The 18,719-nt window shown below is 37.3% G+C and overlaps 1 long non-coding RNA gene across 1 annotated transcript; it reads right to left on the reverse strand.

The window, feature by feature from the left end:
• Positions 1-13,894: 13,894 nt before the first annotated feature.
• Positions 13,895-17,990, reverse strand: LOC133219211 (uncharacterized). Its single transcript, XR_009727380.1, has 3 exons — positions 17,667-17,990; positions 16,025-16,967; positions 13,895-14,127 (listed from the first exon to the last, which is right to left on the reverse strand). It is a non-coding gene; the product is annotated as an uncharacterized LOC133219211 (long non-coding RNA).
• Positions 17,991-18,719: the final 729 nt, after the last annotated feature.

An 18,719-nucleotide genomic window follows, 5' to 3' on the forward strand; every position in this document is an offset into this window, starting at 1 on the left:
TTTGTTATTTTGCTTCAAAATGTATTCAGGAAGTTGATAAAATTTGGTGTAGCCTGTGAATTCACATCCAATTCTGGACTATGTTTTCTTGCCCTGTGAGTTTTACTTAGCCTTTACGAGGATGCTTTGCCACTATAGATGGATTTTTATAGGAGGTGACAGTGACTTGCTTTCATTTGGAAACCCCAGGCAGTCTGCCTGTAAAGGAATGCACACAACAATGCCATGCTGTGAATGAATAACCAGTCAAACAAAAATGAGGATGGAATATTTGGGTAGTTCCATCCTCACTTAACAGACCACCCCCATCACTTCTGAGTCCACCTTTGCTAAGGGTGCCCTTAGCCCCTCCACACCTGACTTAGTGCAACCCTGCTCATGTTGAGGTTGTCACAACCTCAGTATTGTGCTGTGGTCTTTGCACAATACTCTCTGACTTCTCATGAGTTGCCAGTAATTGGGAAAACTTATAAACAGCACTTTTTTTTTGTGAAGAAGTGTCTATAATTGCCTTAGAGTCTTAGATCCTGAGTGGTTTTCCTCTCTATATAGTCCTTTTTTCATAGCCAGCACCAGTGTTCTTAGAAAGGTGTAATTTCACCAGCAATACTTAGCAAGCCCTCTCCAGTATGACAAGAGCCATTATAGTAAGAGAAAAGATCACTGGAGTCCTGGCATGTATTTCAGAGGTTTAAATGAAATGTTTGGCAAACCATTCAGGAAATGGATTCCTTCCACGCAACCCCCCTCAAGGAGAAAACATCAAAATAGAACTACACAGACTAAAACAATACACCTTTCTTTTTTTTTTTTTTCTTGGTTTCATTCTCTGGCTTATGGACAAAACACAGCTGTTTCTGAGATGTTAAACAAAAGACAGCTTTGTTATAACTAAATATAACCCAGATGGGATTGTCTCCATGCGCAAAATCCTGCAGTTAGTACATGGGTTTGCAAGGCCTGCTTAATATTGTTGCTGTTCCAGAAGGGTTTATCACTGTATGGGGGCTGTAGAGAAGCTCCCTATATCCATCAAAATTATGTGCAACACAACAATGCACCAACGCACCTACAGCCTTGTTCCTACAGTCCAAGGAGTCTAAAAGGCTGTGGGTGGTAGGAGAGATTCTTCTTGGCTGTGTTACAGTTGGAAGTCCTCTATCTACTCTGAAAATCAGACCAGAGTGAAACTTTGGAAGATGCCCTGTAATTAAAATGTTCAACAGGGCTAAAAGCCAATTTATTTTGATCTTTAGCAAAATAACACAGCTCCTGAATGTTAAGAAACTTTCCAAACCAGGCAATACTTGAAATAACTAGAGTTGGCTGCTTCACCCCAACAAACTCCATTTACACTGGAAAATTACTGCATGCCTTCTAGAAAAAACTGCCTGGACAAACATACAGCTCACAGGACAGTAAACAGAGACAAGCTTGGGAAGGAAACGCATACAGACCATAAACAGAGCCCACCACTAGGTGGCAAAATGGTGTTTTCAATGAAGTAACACGGGCTCCGGGTTCACAAACGCTGTTGTTAGAAGCCTCGCTTGCCAAAACAGAGATGATTTGGCATAAATAGTGCACTGGAATGTTGCAGTGTGTTTTCATTTGCTGGAAAACCACCGTCGGTCTGTAGCCTTGCTTCACACTGTTACCGATAGGATTTCTCCTGCTGCATAGCCTGTCTTCAGCAGAAGTAAATAGTCAATACGTGCTCATTTGCATGCCCCGTTTCCAGTTTTATTTCCATCTGGCATGACAAGTTTGATGAGACACCAAATCACTCACAGCCATAGGCTTGCACACTACAAAACTTTATATTTTGTTTTGTCTTACACAATATAAACAGGAACCTCAGTAACATAATGCAAGTATGAACCAGGTGAGATGGACAGAAGAGTCAGATTATGTTCATAGGCAGAGCCCAGGAGATATTGTAAAGATGCTTTGAAGCAAAATATAAAAAGATGTTGGTACTACCAGATAGATAACACAGATTTCCTCTACAAACAGGGGTGGGATGCGGTGCTTTGAGCTGCTGAAGCACACAGCCCTCCACAGAAACAGGCCTGTAACATTCAAACAGTGCACACCGTACACTTCAGGAAAGGGATAAAAGAACTTCAGTTAATACCTAATCTGAAACTCAAATGAAAAAAGGCATTGTGGGACATCTTTGAACACTGCTAAGCCCACAGTACTTACCACTGCTTATTACTCTTCCCTCTTGGCTTTTAGTTGCTGTGACAATGGAATAACCTCTCTGCAGCTTGTTGTCCAGACAACACTAATGTGTTCCCCACCTAGTCCTTTACAGTGTGCCCTACCCCCATTTACCTGTTTTCTTCTTTTCACCCTGTATTGGTCTTTACCTGATTTTGCCCTTATAAACCTGCCTTAGCTGCAGAGCATCTCGCTTTCTAAAGAAATGCGAGGATTTAATAACCCTATAAACTGACTAAAACTGTCAGAACAGAGCCCAAGCACAGCTTTCTTTGCCTCTGAGCTTTTTTTCATTCCCCAATAAGCTGACACCCTGCGTAAAAGATTTCCTTTTTGCCATACCCTGTCAAATGAACACTGTGTGCTCAAACGAGAAAATAAAATGAAGAATATGCTTTAAGTATGCTGTGGTCCCAACGGGCATCTCACAAGAAACACCCTCAGTGCTACAGTAACAGCCTTCCCAGTGGCTTCCTATTGCACTGTGCCCATACACCCAGGGTCACATCCTACAGGCATGAAGTTGTGAAATCGCGTCCTTAACAGATGGACAAGTGTAAATGCTGAAAATCAGGAATACGAAATCATGGTGAACTGCCTGGTTCAAATTCATTATTTAAAGGTTATAATTTGCAAATGCTCACCAAGATGTCATAATTATATTGTTGGCTGACATCTGTGCCTTTGGTTTATAGTGTGAATCTCTTGTAATGAGCTTTCTAATTAATATTTGATCCCATAACTATAGCCTTCAGGGGGAAATTAACTTTCTATTTACAATAGAATACAGTTGCTGTTTTGGAGTGGGGCCCATATACCGAACTAAGGCTGTATGTTTTGTTAGTGACCAGCAGGTATGATACACTCTCCCCATTTTAATCTGAGGTAAAGCCTCATTCACAGACCATTCTGAACATAACGTTAATGAATCCAAAGGTAACACTCAACAATTTGTTTCCGGTTTGGTGCTTGTTTGTTTGTTTCTTTTTCTTATATTTCTGAATTTCATTCCAAATCTTAAATACACATTTATATAGAAGAGAAGCAAGACCCATATTTGGTCTTCTTGTGAGGAAAAATCAGAGGACAGAATACAAAGCAGTAAAATTCAGTTTTTGGTTTGATAAATGCACATCATTTCCACAGAAATACAAGCAATGTTATGGAGTCCACAGTTCAAATTCAGTATACATCCAAAATTATTTGCAAGAAGACCAAGAGAGTCTACATGATCGTGGCATGGTAGGTAATTTTTTTTTGCAGTCTATCTGTCACACTTGCCAGTATATTTCTGAAACAAACTGTAAAACAACCTAAACATTGATAAAACTTAACTAGCCCCCAGGAGGCTGTGTCCTAGGAACAGAGGAACTGATGTTATTTATGGAGTATACACATTGCAGAAAATCGAGAGAATAAGGGTGCAATAGACTGCACTGATGGATGCAGAGCTAAATCAGTCAATATTATTGCACATAACTAGGATTAAAAGTCACATTTGTAGTCTAGTACGAAGCCCTCTTAACTAGGACATGCTAAAAGAGAGTCTATTCTCCTTTGCATGGGCATACTGAATAAAAGACTTTTTTAAAATGCCTAGAATATAAAAATGTTAATTAAATAAAATATTGACCTTCCTTATGACTTATCCTGACATTTTTTCTATTTATTCTAATGCCAATCAGGCCATATCTTTATAAAGGCTGGAGACTGAATATGTGGAGTTTACTCTTACTTATCAGCTGACCTCTTGGCGCCAGTAGAACACATGCATTGCACTGAAGTCATAACAGAAACCAGTGGCTGTGATACACTTTGGACATATTTTCTGATATAATGCATCGTGCTTATCACTAGGTGATTTCTGTAGGAGTTGTCTGAGGTTTAGCCCTCTGTCAGAGCAGGTCTGCAGAACCCAGGGATTGTTTAACTGCCAGTGGCTACTGGAGCATCAGAAGTGACAAAATTCCAACTCCTGCCAAAACTGGAGCTGCCAGGCCAAGATTAACCACAGGCAGCTTCAGCAAAACCAATTAGTGCAGAGCTGGTCAGAGAGAGTAAGAATGAATCCTGAAGCCAGAAATCCAGTAAGCAGCTGAGCTGAGACCCACGAATAACTAGTCCTAGCAGCCTAAAAGCTTCCCCTTAGGCTGTACAGCATTTGTTTATGCCATCATGTGTCACACTTAGGCACAGTAGTGGACAACTTCTAACAGCACATCAGCTAGTACAGACCTTCCATGCTGTCTGAAAGTGATTCTTACTCCGAATTATTGCAATAAATCATTGTAATGGATATACACGTGTTTTTAACTAAATGCATATAGCTAATGTAATGCTGCATGTGAAGACAAAACATTGCTCCTTAGTGTTTTATTAAACAGTTGAATGCTTTCAAAAATTGAAATGTCAGACTTTGTGATATTACACCATTTCATAGTTATTCTGGAGAGAGCATTCCAACAGGAGTTAGTATTTGTTCACTTAAAATAAGTCAGATTTACACTTGGACATATCACAGGCACAGCATTTCTGACAAAACTGGTAGAAAACACAAGCTATGGCAGCTGTCAGTTTGTCCATAACAGCAAGGTCACACACAGAACCTTTTCTCATCATGTCAGTTTACTGTAAACGCAACACACCTTACAGGCCACACCTTGTCCACATAGCTTTTGTGAAGGTTTTTGGGCTGCAGCTTATACAACGCAATGCTTGGATTCCTCATGCCTGTAACTGAAGGGGACCATTATCAAAAGAATAAATGTTAACTCTGATAGCTGGAAGGAAAACCAGCAGAAGTATTTGATCTATTCACACACTTCTGTACTAATTAGGACTGTTCTGAGCAAATAAGGTTTTTTTATAGAACTTGCCAAACGTATAGAACATGCCAAACGTTTATACAGAAAGTCAATGACCTCTAAGTATAATGCATGAGAAAGGAAAGTCTAGGAGTCTTGAACTTTCCATTGTACTGTTGGTAGTGTTCCAGATTAGATGCGTCTCTCACCTTTCATACAAATACACAAATCTGATAGAAACTTTAAGACATATACAGCTGATACTTCAGGCAGCTTGAATTTATTTCTGCAGTTTGCTTGTGGAGTTGATATTCCCTAAAATCACAGGCCTATGTACTCACATGCATCCATACGAAACCCCTAAGTCTGATCCCTGGCCACCCTGCAGCTGCAGTCTGTACATTGCCACAGTTCTGGTGCAGGCCTGATGAGTTCACAGAGCCTTAGCTGGGGAGTCTCAGGATTCAGTCATGCCTTCTGCTCTGAGCCCTGGCAGCTGATGCCATTCTTAGAGATGAAAACATGGGATTGAGTGCATATTGCATCAAGTATTGAGTATGTATGATCGAGTATGCAGCTGTATGAACAGTTTTCATGCTATTTCATATGAGCAGTGAGGTTTTCTATCCCTTTCAAGAACTTCTTTTCTTCCCTGTGGGGCCACAATCTTGAATGATGCAGCCACAATGAAATAAGATTATGTTCTTAATATAAAAACTGTATCTATATGTGTTTGATGTAAGCACTTGGTTCACAGAAGAAACACAACATTTTCTAGACTGTAAAGCTGAAACATTTCTTTGGGCACCCTGTCAAGATCATCTGTTTGAACTAGTGTCAGCCACTGTTAGAAGCTACACAATATGCCAGTTGTTTCCATTTGATAGTTTACTGTGTACTATAAATAAGAATGCACAAAAGAAGAAAAGATGCAATTGTGTTTCATCTTGGACAGTTAGATGGAGAGAATTATTTGTACTTTCAGATTTCTCTTTACACTTTTATATTATGGAATTATTTTTCTCAAAGCTTCCCATCAAAATACATAGCTTTATAACCACAGCTGGTATAAATCAGTATTGATGTACTTGGACCAGTGGAATTATGTTTATTTGTACAGTTGATAATTTGCTCACAGAGTTACTGTGCCTAGACATTGATATGCATAACTCGACAGCATTCAAATACTTTAGAACACTATCAGTGCCCATAAATAAAACTACAAAGTACTGTGACATTAATCGGGTTTGGGTTTTTTTTGTTGCTTTTTTTTTTTTTTTTTTGGGGGGGGTGGGTGCCGGTGAAAACACAAGAATTTCAACACAAAAGGTTATGTCTCCACTTCTGTGGTATAGAATGGCATTTTGTAACAAAGCTTCTTTACACTACAAACTCATTTACAATACTTTGCTACAATGATATGTAGATTATGGGTTTACTACTTCTATTGTTTTAGCTGTTAGCTTCTATGCAGTCCCATAGTTCAGCTCAATGAAGTACTTTACTTTTTCAGCCAGTTTCCCTGTTACTCAGATTTGGTGGGATTCCTGTCTCCAAACCCTAATCATCTGAAAAGTGGTGTAATCTAGGCTAGTCATACAGGTGGCCTTTGCAATAAGTGTAGAGGGGCTGATAAATCAGTGACTCATCTAATCCCTTAATGGTTGAATACAATAGGAGACAAATTGTCTTTCAGAAGTTTTGCTTTCCCATTGCTTATATGGAGGTAACACCGACTAGATAAATTGCTTAGATTAGATATCTAATTTCTAGATGGATGGGAGCAGAGTTTGGACAAAGCTGATCTACCTTCAAGTACTGTTAACATGTGGCTAACCCCATGCTTCACTCTCTGGAAACCTCCTATACCAAGAACAGGTCATGTAACAGGGCATGCACTGCTGGCAACCCAGGAGTAGAGGTCTGAGAACAGAAAGTGTAGGCTGAGATCAATGGGTGGTAGTCAGAGAATGGCGGTAGTCAGAGAAGAATCAGCTATCACAGAATAGCCAGAGAACTACTGCACATCAGGGTTCACTGAACTCTGCACATCAAGCTTTTATTATCCTGTGAGAATGTGAGTATTTCTCTACATACAGAATTGTACAATGCATGTTCACATCTGCTACACATCAACATGTCATAAAAGAAACTTTGAGCAATGTTGGTCCTCTTGATACTATTTGCATTAAAATGAAGATGTACTAGCAGTAAGAGTCCAGGCTTCTCAGTTATGATCCCTCGTATTCCTTTCTTCACAACCCAGCACACCCACTTGCTTTCTTCCCCCAATTATGACGGCAATTAAAGTGAATAGCTCATGAGTTTCTCTGGCAAATACTATTGGCTGGATCTAGTCATGTCAGCATAATACTGCCCTCAGCAGTCACTGTATTTTCTTTGTAACAGGTTATTGTATCTACAATAAGAGGAGCAAAAATTAATGTATGCCAATTTCCAACTGCTACAGTTCACTGTCAAGCACATTTGATTAGAAGGATACTAGGTGACAACAGGGAGAAGAATGAGCTGAACCCAATCTTCTAATGATAGCTCTGTCAGCTGTATTTGCAAATTATTAAAAGATTTGTATCGCTTTACAGAAGAGTAATGAGGAACTTAAATGAACTTGGAGAACTCAGGCTATATGCTAATAAAAAGGACAAAGACATTTTGTTGCAAGTAACACCAAAAATTAACAGTTACCATGCCGGTTAGTTACCATTTGGATGAATAACTGAGACAGAAGAGATGTGTTGAATTTGAGGTTCTAGTAAAAAAAATCTCAACAACCCTTCAGCCTTTCCATTTTCCTCTTCCTCCCCATCCCTACCAAAAATACCCTCCTCCTTTTTTTCCAGGATGTGATACATGGCCAGAGATAGAATCAGAACCAGGTTGTGAATCTGAGCAAAGGCAGCATAAACCCACACAAGTTAATGATTAAAAACCATCTGATTACAAAGGGAAAAGTCACTAAAGGAAAAGTATTTATGATCTGGCTGTGCAATGAAAGATGTGAAGCCAGACCTGGTACACAGAAAGACTACTGGAAGGTAACAACTGCAGTCAGTTTTCCTTTCCCACCATTAAAATACTTCTGTTGATCAACAGTAAATAATATACCATGGGCCAGAGCTACATATGGAACAGAGACACAGTAACGAAAACCAGATTATGCTTTTGTTATATTTGGTTCTAATTGACAGGAGAACAATGACAGGCATTTCTCCCGTATTTCATAACTTGCTGAGACGCAGAACTAATGAGTTTTTCTGTAATCAATAACAGTAGTCAACAGCACTGACTCCTTTTGGGCATGGTTTTCACACTAACCATGGTAACAGTGTTAAGTGTTTCCATTAATGTAACTATGTCACTTGCCATACTATGAATTATTTAATGACTTTTCTCAGACATATAATTGCTTTTTAAAATCAGCAGGTGATAAGTAAGATTGTTTGATTCTATTCCTCGGAGCTGGCTTTTCATACCAGCCCAGCTTTGTACTGGTGTTAAAAGCACAGGAAGAAGTGAACTGGCTAAGTGCTCACACAATGCCCAGACTGGAAACCTAGAGGGATTTTTTAGTAATCTGATGCTCACAGAGTGCCATAATATAAATGCCCAGTTCAAAGCCAGAGAAACAGCTGTAGGGTTTAGTATCAGGCCCTATGATTGTCTGTTAACTTCTCATTTTGACTAGTACATAATTTCCTGATGTATTTCTCGGATTGATTCAATGGCTTTATCAGCTTTTAGTCACAGTATTTGATTTCTACATAAGTTTCAAAGTTTCAATATAAAATCAGAAGTGTTTTGTCAGAGTTGGTTGCCATCCCTCATTCCTTCTTTTCAGCTGTACCTGTTTATTTATTGAATTTATTCCACCTACCCTCCAGCTATTAGCTATATATTGTCTCCATAGCAATCCCTCTCTTCTCTTCAGCACAGAAGCAAAAGAAGAGGCTTGGTAATTGTGGCTTTAGATGCAAGGTGTCATTTGAATGCTTTCAGGAGTGCAAACAGCAAGAGATACGGCAATTCTGACACTCTTGGATAGCATCACTGTGTGCATTATTTTTTCTATATTCATGTTTCATCAACCATTTGCAAATTTTCATTTAACTTTACTTACTTTAACATAGGCTTTGCTCACATTTTATAATAATTAACTATATGAACTTAATATCAGCTGCTTTCCTCATACAATCTTACATTTACACTGAAGATCTTAAGAGGCCTTTACAAATCATGCTTCCCATTATGTAAGGGGAAATCACTTGGTTAAAATCCCAAGATTACAGGTGATTAGGATACTTTCTCCCACAAGCCATTGCCATGTCTTTTCTATTATTTTGGCTCCTTTTACAATAGACCAGTATTGTTAACCTCTAGAAATTTCACTTCTTGCAGCCAACAGTTAGTATATACATAGAATCACAGAATCATAGAATAGTTAGGGTTGGAAAGGACCATAAGATCATCTAGTTCCAGCCCCCCTTCCATGGCCAGGGACACCTCACACTAGACCATGTCACTCAAGGTTCTGTCCAAACTGGCCTTGAACCCTGCCAGGGATGGAGCATTCACAACTTCCCTGGGCACCCATTTCAGTGCCTCCCCACCCTTACAGTAAAGAACTTCCTCCTGATATATAACCTGAACACAGCAAAGGGTACAGTGTTATTAAATGCTATATTTCTCAAAGCTAAACACTGTATTTCTCAAAGGAGGTTCATTCATCCAAACTAAATGAAAAGGTTTAAATATTTGTAAGCTTGCATGTCTGCTTTGACTTGAGGTGAATAATGCCCACTGTCAGATACCCTGTGCAGCAAGGGCATTATCTGAAGTTCACTGCAATTCTTTAAATATTCATTATAAATTCAGTGGGATCAAGATAAGGGTCTAAATAAGATATCTACATACTTTATGTTGGAAAGTACTAGAGTTTGGAGGAAACTTTATTTTTCTCTATATGTCTTTCAAGTTTATCCTCATGCCAGTTCCACCCAATGTTATCAGATTTTGGCATAGTATAGTTGGAAAGGTCTTTATTAATCAGTAAGTATACTAAACAAGATTAAAGATTAATCTGTCAGGCTTTTGACTATGTGTTGTCAGCCAGTGCTTGATTGCTTTGTCACTTCTTTATATGTTTTTGGCAATGAACTGATTCACTACTACTTTCATAATGAACACTTTTCCTACTATCAAGGACCTGTCATTCCACAATTCTACACTGATATACAGAGATGATGTACTGGTACAAGTACTAACGTTCCACAAAAAGATGTAGCTCTACATATTTATGTTCTTTAATAGTAAGGCTGCATGAAAGAGTTAAAGCTTAAATCCCTGCATATTTACTGTGTTGAGAGATGCAAGTATTTTGGGATAATTCCCTACCTAGTTAGCCTTTAGAAAAAAAGCTCTGTCAAAACACAGATTCAGATTCAGTCATTTGAATACTTGTTCCATAGATGGACAACATGCATTATGGCAAAAAGAAGTAGTAACCAGAACTAGCTAGCCTTGAAGCAGAAAACACTGTATGACATGTAACAGAGGCTTCTTTTTATGATTTAGCATAAAAATCCTGCTTCTTGATAAAATTCACTACTGTAATTCAGTTTATACATATTAAAAGCAGGAACCTAAGGGTAGATACCAAAATCTTATTTTCAACACAACTTATAATTCACTTCTTCACTACTATAAAATATTTTAGTGGATAGAAAAAGGTTTTAGGAGGGAAAAAATATCAGAGTCAATAATAAAATATTGTCTTTAGCAACACAAAATCAAGATACCAATATTTGCAACACTGGTTTCTGTAAACAACCCATTATTAGACTCACAAAAAAGTTTCCTCATTAATGTATTTTTATGGGATTGTCGATTACAGCATTTTGGAATACATACTGGGGAGCATTAGGGGCCAGCTATTCTCAGAGAAGGGATAACACAGAAAGATAATTAATTTGAAATGATATTATAATTCCTGTGTTGTAATTAATATTCTTGGTGTCATCCAGGAAGTAAAAGAGAGAATGCAAGTGGAGACCATGATTTATTGTTTAATATCAGTAGATTTCTCCTCAAGCTACAGTGAAAAAAATATAGGAGAGATACCAAAGAAGCTTGTGCTTTAGCTCCCTGCAGCCAACTGATATCAGGCTTTTTATATATAATTTATATATATATAATACACATGTATTATATATGTATGTATTATATACTATATATATAAAACTTTTAAGTGCAATTTTTTTTCTAAATAGACAGATACATACATGTATAAAGCCTTTGGCTTTCACAGTATAAATTAAGTACACTGAAATGCCACAATTCCCTTGAAGAGGGTCTTTTTACGAGGGCATGTAGTGACAGGACAAGGAGGAATGGCTTTAAATTGAAAGAGGGCAGATTTAGATTAGACATTAGGAAGAAATTCTTTACTATGACGGTGGTGAGGCCTTGAAATAGGTTTGCCCAGAGAAGTTGTGGCTGCCCCATCCCTGGCAGTGATCAAGGTAGTGGAAGGTATCCCTGCCCATGGCAGAGGGTTGGAACTGGATGAGCTTTAGGGTCCCTTCAACCCAAACCATGCCATGATTCTATGATTCTATGAATTCCATTTAGTTTAAGACCTTATTACCACTGGGAGAAGAGAAAATTCACACTACTGCAATGCGGTGTTTACTGATGCAAGTGTATTTTTTGCAGAAAAGCAGAGGTGGCAGGACACTAGTAGTAGTAAGCTATATTATTTGGATTTGTGAATTCTGGAATTCAGTTGTGTAACTAAATTAGTCTATAGCTATTTTAGAGGTATAGGTATTTTAGAGGCATAGTAAATTATTTCTAAATAAAAACATATGCATTTTGTATGTATATAGCATATATGATATAGCATATAGGATATAGCATATATAGCCCATGGCAGGGGGGTTGGAACTAGATGATCTTAAGGTCCTTTACAACCCTAACTATTCTATGATTCTGTGATTCTATGATCACTAATCTGTAGCTTTATAAACCATTTACAATATATCACAGATGGTTTTGCAAACAGGTGTGTCAAAGCTTGAAGACCTCCCAGATTCCTTATTTCAGCCTTTTCCAATCTTTCCATTAGCATTTAGTTTTCAGACTACAAATAAATATTTATAAATTTAAATATTATCAATTAGAAATTGATAACATACTGAAAATTGAGGCTTTTTTGTCTGTTTGGTTTTTTTTTTTCTCCTTTTGATTTCAAATTTGCTAAATGTGATTCACATTTTGCACAATGCCGAACATTTCCGTGTTGGCTGATCATGACCCATCTGCATTATGTAACTGTCAAAAGCCTGTCTTGGCCTTGGATCATGTTGAAAGCAACTATTGTACAGAGGGTCATTTTCCATTTTTATGTAATTGTCCAGAGAATGTCCTAGTTCACATTTAAATGACTCCGTGATACAAAATTTCTCCCAGCATTCAGTCAGGGTTTTGTCTTGCTCTGAATAGATCCTACTAAAAAGCAAAAATGTATGAATAGAGATACTCCACTGCCTGCTTCAACCCACCAGAAGCTGTAACTTGCTTGTGAATAAACAATATATATACATACATTAAGAGGAAATCAAAATGAAAAAGTTTGGTCTGAAAAATAACATTTAGATTCAGACAGGTTAGGCTGGTGTGGACAAGCCAACAGTGCAACACCTGTTCCTGAGAATACTGCCATCATACCTTTATTGTTCCTCATCCCTGAAGTCTGGGTTGTTTGCTCTTCTATTACAGCCTTAAATGGGGCATAACAAGCTATGAATGTTCATTACTGCTTGTACTGCAGACAGGGCAGAGTGTGTCCAGGTCATACAGACACTTTCAAACCGAGCTGGGGAGCCAGTTCTGCATTTTAGGTGATGCACTGCAGTACACCTGGCATTATAGTCCTCCTTGAAGCACAAAATGTTCCTCTTAGCTCCAAAATTGCCAGCCCCTACCACTGCACAGTGCAAGCATTCCCAATGTCAAATCAGCTCACTATTAGTGCTGGTCACAGTGTCCTTTGTTTCTGTAATCTCCACAGTCAAGTTACACATTCACATCACATGTTAACCCATGATGCTGTAACTGGAAAGCACTATTTGTTCTCTTCCCAGCTCTCACTGTCATATTTATCAATTACACATACTATCTTGTTTAGATATCAGACAAGAGACTGAAGAGTCTGACTACTCGGCACAATAATAAAACTACACCAGTGATTTTTTAATCTTCTCTTTTCTGTCAGTCACCAAGATCTGAAACCTTTGTGAGTCAAAATTCAGCAGCCTGATCCAGTAAAAGGCTTGGTAAACCTGGTGGACAGACCTGGACTGCATACTTTTGGGCCTACAGTTCTTGTTTTCAATGGCTTTTAGGTGTTTTTTAACTGGTAACATAAATCAGGCTTTGAACTGTAACTGTAAAGTCTAGCAGCCATTAGGCTAGCAATGAGCTAAAAAGGAGTTCAAAGGAGCATGAAAGATGCCAGGTATCTCCATCAGGTTTCATAATGAACTAAAAGGTTACTTTTATTCAAATTACGGATTTCTGTGTCAAAGTTATCCATGACAAGTCACACAGCTTTAGTTTAACAATCGCATCGTTTAGAGAATCAGCTTTGCTTGTAGATCTTTCGCAAGATCACACTGAGGCAATCTGTAATCTCTAATTAGAAGAGATTTGCTATAATTCATTCCTAAATTATTTTATATTTGGTATACTGACATTAATGAAATTTAAAAAAGGATTGTCAAGTTTGATTCTCCATCTATCACTGACTTTTAAAATTATGTACTTGTCACTGGAGACAGTCAGTGCTTTGCCTGGCATGAGGTGACTGCTCTGAATCCGTGCGTTCATCTTGGTAAAAGATGGATGTGAGGCACCTTCTGAAGAGACTGTCCAAGCTGCTGCAAGATGCAGTGCAGCCAGGTTCTTCTGTTGCCGCTCATGTTCCTCCTCCTTTTTATTAGAGAAATCTCCCTGGGCATTTTATGATACATTGACTGTAGATTTTCAACTTCTCTTTTTTGGTGCATCTACACTAGCTCTGTAAGTAGTATTTCAATATTGGTCTCATTAAACCTTTGAGATAAAATTGCCGTTTCATACACTTATTCTTTGTTTAGCTATATAAACATCTTTTTTTCTTTCCCCCCTAAAGGCCCAGCATTACAATGATTCTAGGTTACTCTGTATAACTGTCTAGCCTCACCATTACTTAATGTTTTGTTGGCCTGTGAGTCATGTGTAAGATTTATCAGATGTGATAGGATAATTAATTCAATGTGATCAAGCACAGTGTTGAACAGAAGTGAGCCCTATTTTCTGCAGAGCCCTTCTACAAATCACATCCATTGGTGGAAAATCTGGACATAATATTTACATAAATGTCACAAATGACAAATATACATATCTATATAAAGATATATATAAAGATTCTATATAAATAATTTTATATATATTTTAAAAATCTGCCAGTTCATTTCTCTTAAATCCCTCTAAGGTCTGAATCATGGATAAAGCATATTGCCACATTTTCAATGGAATACTTAATCAAAAATCTTACAGGTTTACATCAAAAAAGGAAAAATATTCTTTTTTTTTTGAAAATAAAATTCAGTAAAATATTGATTTCAATTGATCTTATTCTTACCTTTAAATTCATAAGGAAGTTAATTGTATATCTGTTTTCTGTTATTTTGACTCAGCATGACCAGGCTACAACAGGGTATATCTTGGCAGCAGTATTACAGTGTTATTATCACAAAACTTTTTAAAAAATATTTTTGTAAGTATCATCTTACTGTTACTGTTTGATAATGCAATAACACCAGATCTGTCTTTGTAGGAACAGAAACTCACTGTAGAAACCTACTGTTTATACATTAATTAAATATACATCTGAATATCTCCGGAAATTAAAAAGCACAATATAGCCCAGACTTACAACAACTTTGCTTAGCAAAAAAAAAGGGTTGTCCTGCAATTTACTCCTACCCCGTGCCCACGGGGAGTGCAGCTTTTTAGTCACACCATAAAGCATGCTATCATAATGCCATTTAAACCATTCCAACATCTTCCCTTTCTTCAAGGCTTTGTGTCTTGCAGATAATGACACATTCTGCATGCGTGCACCATATCCGCTTGTACCTCTAGCTGTGATCAGCTTCCGACAACTGCAACTGTACTGCATTGCTCTGCTCCAGCTGGAGCTAGGTGCTTGGCTGGACATCACAGCTTGCCTCTGATTTCTCTGACCCTAGCTGGAGTACTTTGCTTTCTCTGGAGTGTCCTCTGTCTTTTTCTGATGATAATTCTTGTTTGCAACTTGGTCCTGCTAATTTAGGACATAGCTGGACATCTGCCTCCCCTGGGTGTAACTGCATTTTCAGCTTTATAACCAGTGAAGTACCTTGTGGACCACTTAGTACTGCTGACCAGGATTGCCTGACCTTGGGGTGACTTTCTCTTAAAGCTCTAATCATTAAGGCAATGGTCCTTCCACATGGAGCATTAGCATTCTGTAGTAACAAACTGTACTCAGCCTTTCCTGTTTAAATTCCTGATAGCTGTTTCTCATCTAAAAACATTTCCTGTTTTTGTTCCCTTAGACAGTTTTATCCATACATAGTTTCCTTAATCTGGGTTCCTCAAATTTTGGCAGCAAGGTTCACAACTCCGTTTTATACTTCTGCCTCAGTTAGGGAAATGCCTGCATCTTCTAAATGCCTCTCATGAGAGAAGCTGAAAACAGCATCTACTTTCTTGGGAATAAAGCCTAGGTATACTAGCCAAAACTCAACATGACAGAATAAAATGTGTAGAATACTTTGCCAGATTATTCAAGCAGGTGATCTTGTGACAGCAAGGAAGAATTATTTTTGCATATTGGAGAGAAAAACAAATTATACTGCTCAGCAAGGCTTTTATTTCTAGATTTTTACCCCATTCTTCAACACTGTGTAATCCAAAATTACAACTGAGTCTAGCAGATAGTGCTGACAGCATTCTTCTTTCCTTGCAATGGATCTAGGATTTGGCATTAATAATGTTGAAAGTATTTATCTAATATATATTATTTCTATTGCTAACCATAACATTTTAAAGACAAAATATTACTAAAAATATTTTAGTGTTGTTTTACAAATAGATTTTATGTCTATTTTAACACTGCATTTTTTAGAAAAAAATATCTTATTCTGTTACACAATTGATTCTACAAACTTTATTCAGAGAAAAAAAAATCTGTCAGAATCCTCCTCAGGTACATGTGAATTTTTTTTTAATGTGTGAGACTTAAACAGATCAAGAGAATATTCCAGGGCAAAATTTCTTAGCTTTAAAAGGGAAGATTATAATCAAAGTATAATTTATAATACCAGGCACCATTAGACATAATGTATTATTCAGCTAAACACCATAATGTTATCCAATTCACAATGAAAATTGAAAATTAATAACTTGCCACCATTGATTTTCTGTAGTTTGCACAGATATTGAGGAAAGTGAACCAGTCTACTTGAAAAAAAATAGCAGCCCATTACTACTACAAGCTTTAAGGACATTGAACATGTAGACAAACAACAGAATGATTAACACCACCCAAGCAACTTGGACTAATTTATATAAAAGTGAAGCAAACGCCAAGGCAAACAAAGGAGCACTGGAATATAACCAGATATGTGCTGGGTTCACTTTTCCTATTTTGAAGGTGAAGGAAGATGCATTATAAACTGCTGTTTCCTGAAGTAAAACTATCTGTTTTGCTCTGAGTAATTATTCATTTCATATAAAACAAAAAAATACTACCAATGTTGATGCTGCATTCAGCAAATATCCTGCATATTTATCCACATATCTGTGATGCCAGGAAGTGTTCTGCTTTTTCTAGTCAATTTAAGGGGAAACTAGTGAGAAAATCAGTCAACAGACACACAAAATCTGGAAATGGAAATTAACTTAGATGTTACTATTTCAAGGCCTAAACTACAAGTATTTTTACCTTCCTCCCAAGTAATTTAGTATCAGACTTCAGAAAAAAAGGTTATAATGACTTTTCTAATTTACCCAATAAAATCAAAGTTTTTGCATCACAGTGCATCACCGTGATCTGTCTAACTTCATAAGAATTTTGACAGATGCTGAGCACCCTGGCTATAGATCAGGAATGCACTTAAACACATGGGTAACTTGAAGTAATGAGCAGTTCCAAAAGAGAAATTCTGGCTGTACTGAGCTACAGTAAGGGCAAAGTAATAGTAACATTTCCATTGACTTTGGTCTATCTAGAATTTGAACCATGAACTATCTGGCTTCTAATAAGCTGATTAAACCTAAGGATTGTTGGTTTATTTAGGTCAACTGTTGTAGATGAGAAAAAAACGCACAATCTTCAGGGCACACAAGCGCTTCCTCAGAAGCAGCAGAATTCAAAGCTAAGGACAAGCTAAGAGTAAAAGCAAGCACAGATGTTTAGTGTAACTCTGGACTGAATCTGGACCTTGCATAGCTGAGAATGAACAGGAACACTCTGAAGATTCAGCATACATGTAAACATAAAATCATGGCAAAGGCTTTCCTTCAAACCTGCTTCATGTTGCTGCTCCATTGCAGTCACTAACAGGATTTAGGCAGCTTTACACAGGCAGCTTCAAGACTTTGTTTCTTCTCTGTCTTTTGTAATCAAGAAAATCTTACGGAATCATAGTAATATGGGTCCCAAGGTCTGGTATTAAGACTTTTTGCCACCATGCCTGGTGAAGAGAAGGAAAAACCCACTTTGATATATATTTCAAAGTTATTTTACTTGGTATTTATTGATGAGTACTCACAGTTATTCAATATTCTAAAAGGGAAAGACTACTGCCATAACTATAAACTGTTTGCAAGAATAAAAGGACCACGTATTACAAAAAATATCTTTCATTTACATGTAAATATCATGTACTTTTCATTGGCAAGAAAAAAAATGTTTATTGGATAACATGGTCATAATCTGCTCCATACAATCAATAGACTTTAACAGCGGTTTATTTTAAATTTGCAATTACTGAAAAAATCTCCAACTCTCCATAAGTAATCAGTCCTATTCTTTGTTGATAAGCTTTGTCAGCAAAATGGTTACTGTATTTGTAGTATAACCAGGAATGAAAAATCGCTTGTATTAATACATTATAGAATCTATCACAGTAAGTAATGTTCACATGTGATTTTTAAATGCAGTAAAAGAAAACAGACTATTCGAGGTACTTACTCATAAAAGGTGCCTTTCCGAGTATGTGTGAGACATCAAAAAGTTGTAATATTTCATTACAGTCACTTTCTGTTCATGTGAGAGGAAATGGTACATTCCCGCAGTAATTTTCATGAATGTCTCAATATAACATCTTTGGTAGCTATTTAAATCACTGTACTTCTATGGATCTTGAATAAAGATGTCTATCTCAAATGCATTTAAAAAGACACCAACTTATGATGACCAAGTATCATAAGATTAAACATTATAGTGATGGGCATTTTTTGCATATACGCTGATGTTTGCTTCCTATAATTAAAAACTGAAACAGTCACTACAAAAAAGATTTACTAAAGCTTTACACAAATAGAGTGATACCCAATTTATAACTTTTGCTGATGTAA

Source organism: Neopsephotus bourkii, unplaced genomic scaffold (assembly GCF_033783945.1).
Source record: "Neopsephotus bourkii isolate Nb327-2 ecotype Australia unplaced genomic scaffold, CSIRO-AGI_Nbou_v1 NB_1328, whole genome shotgun sequence".
Lineage (NCBI taxonomy): Eukaryota > Metazoa > Chordata > Aves > Psittaciformes > Psittacidae > Neopsephotus > Neopsephotus bourkii.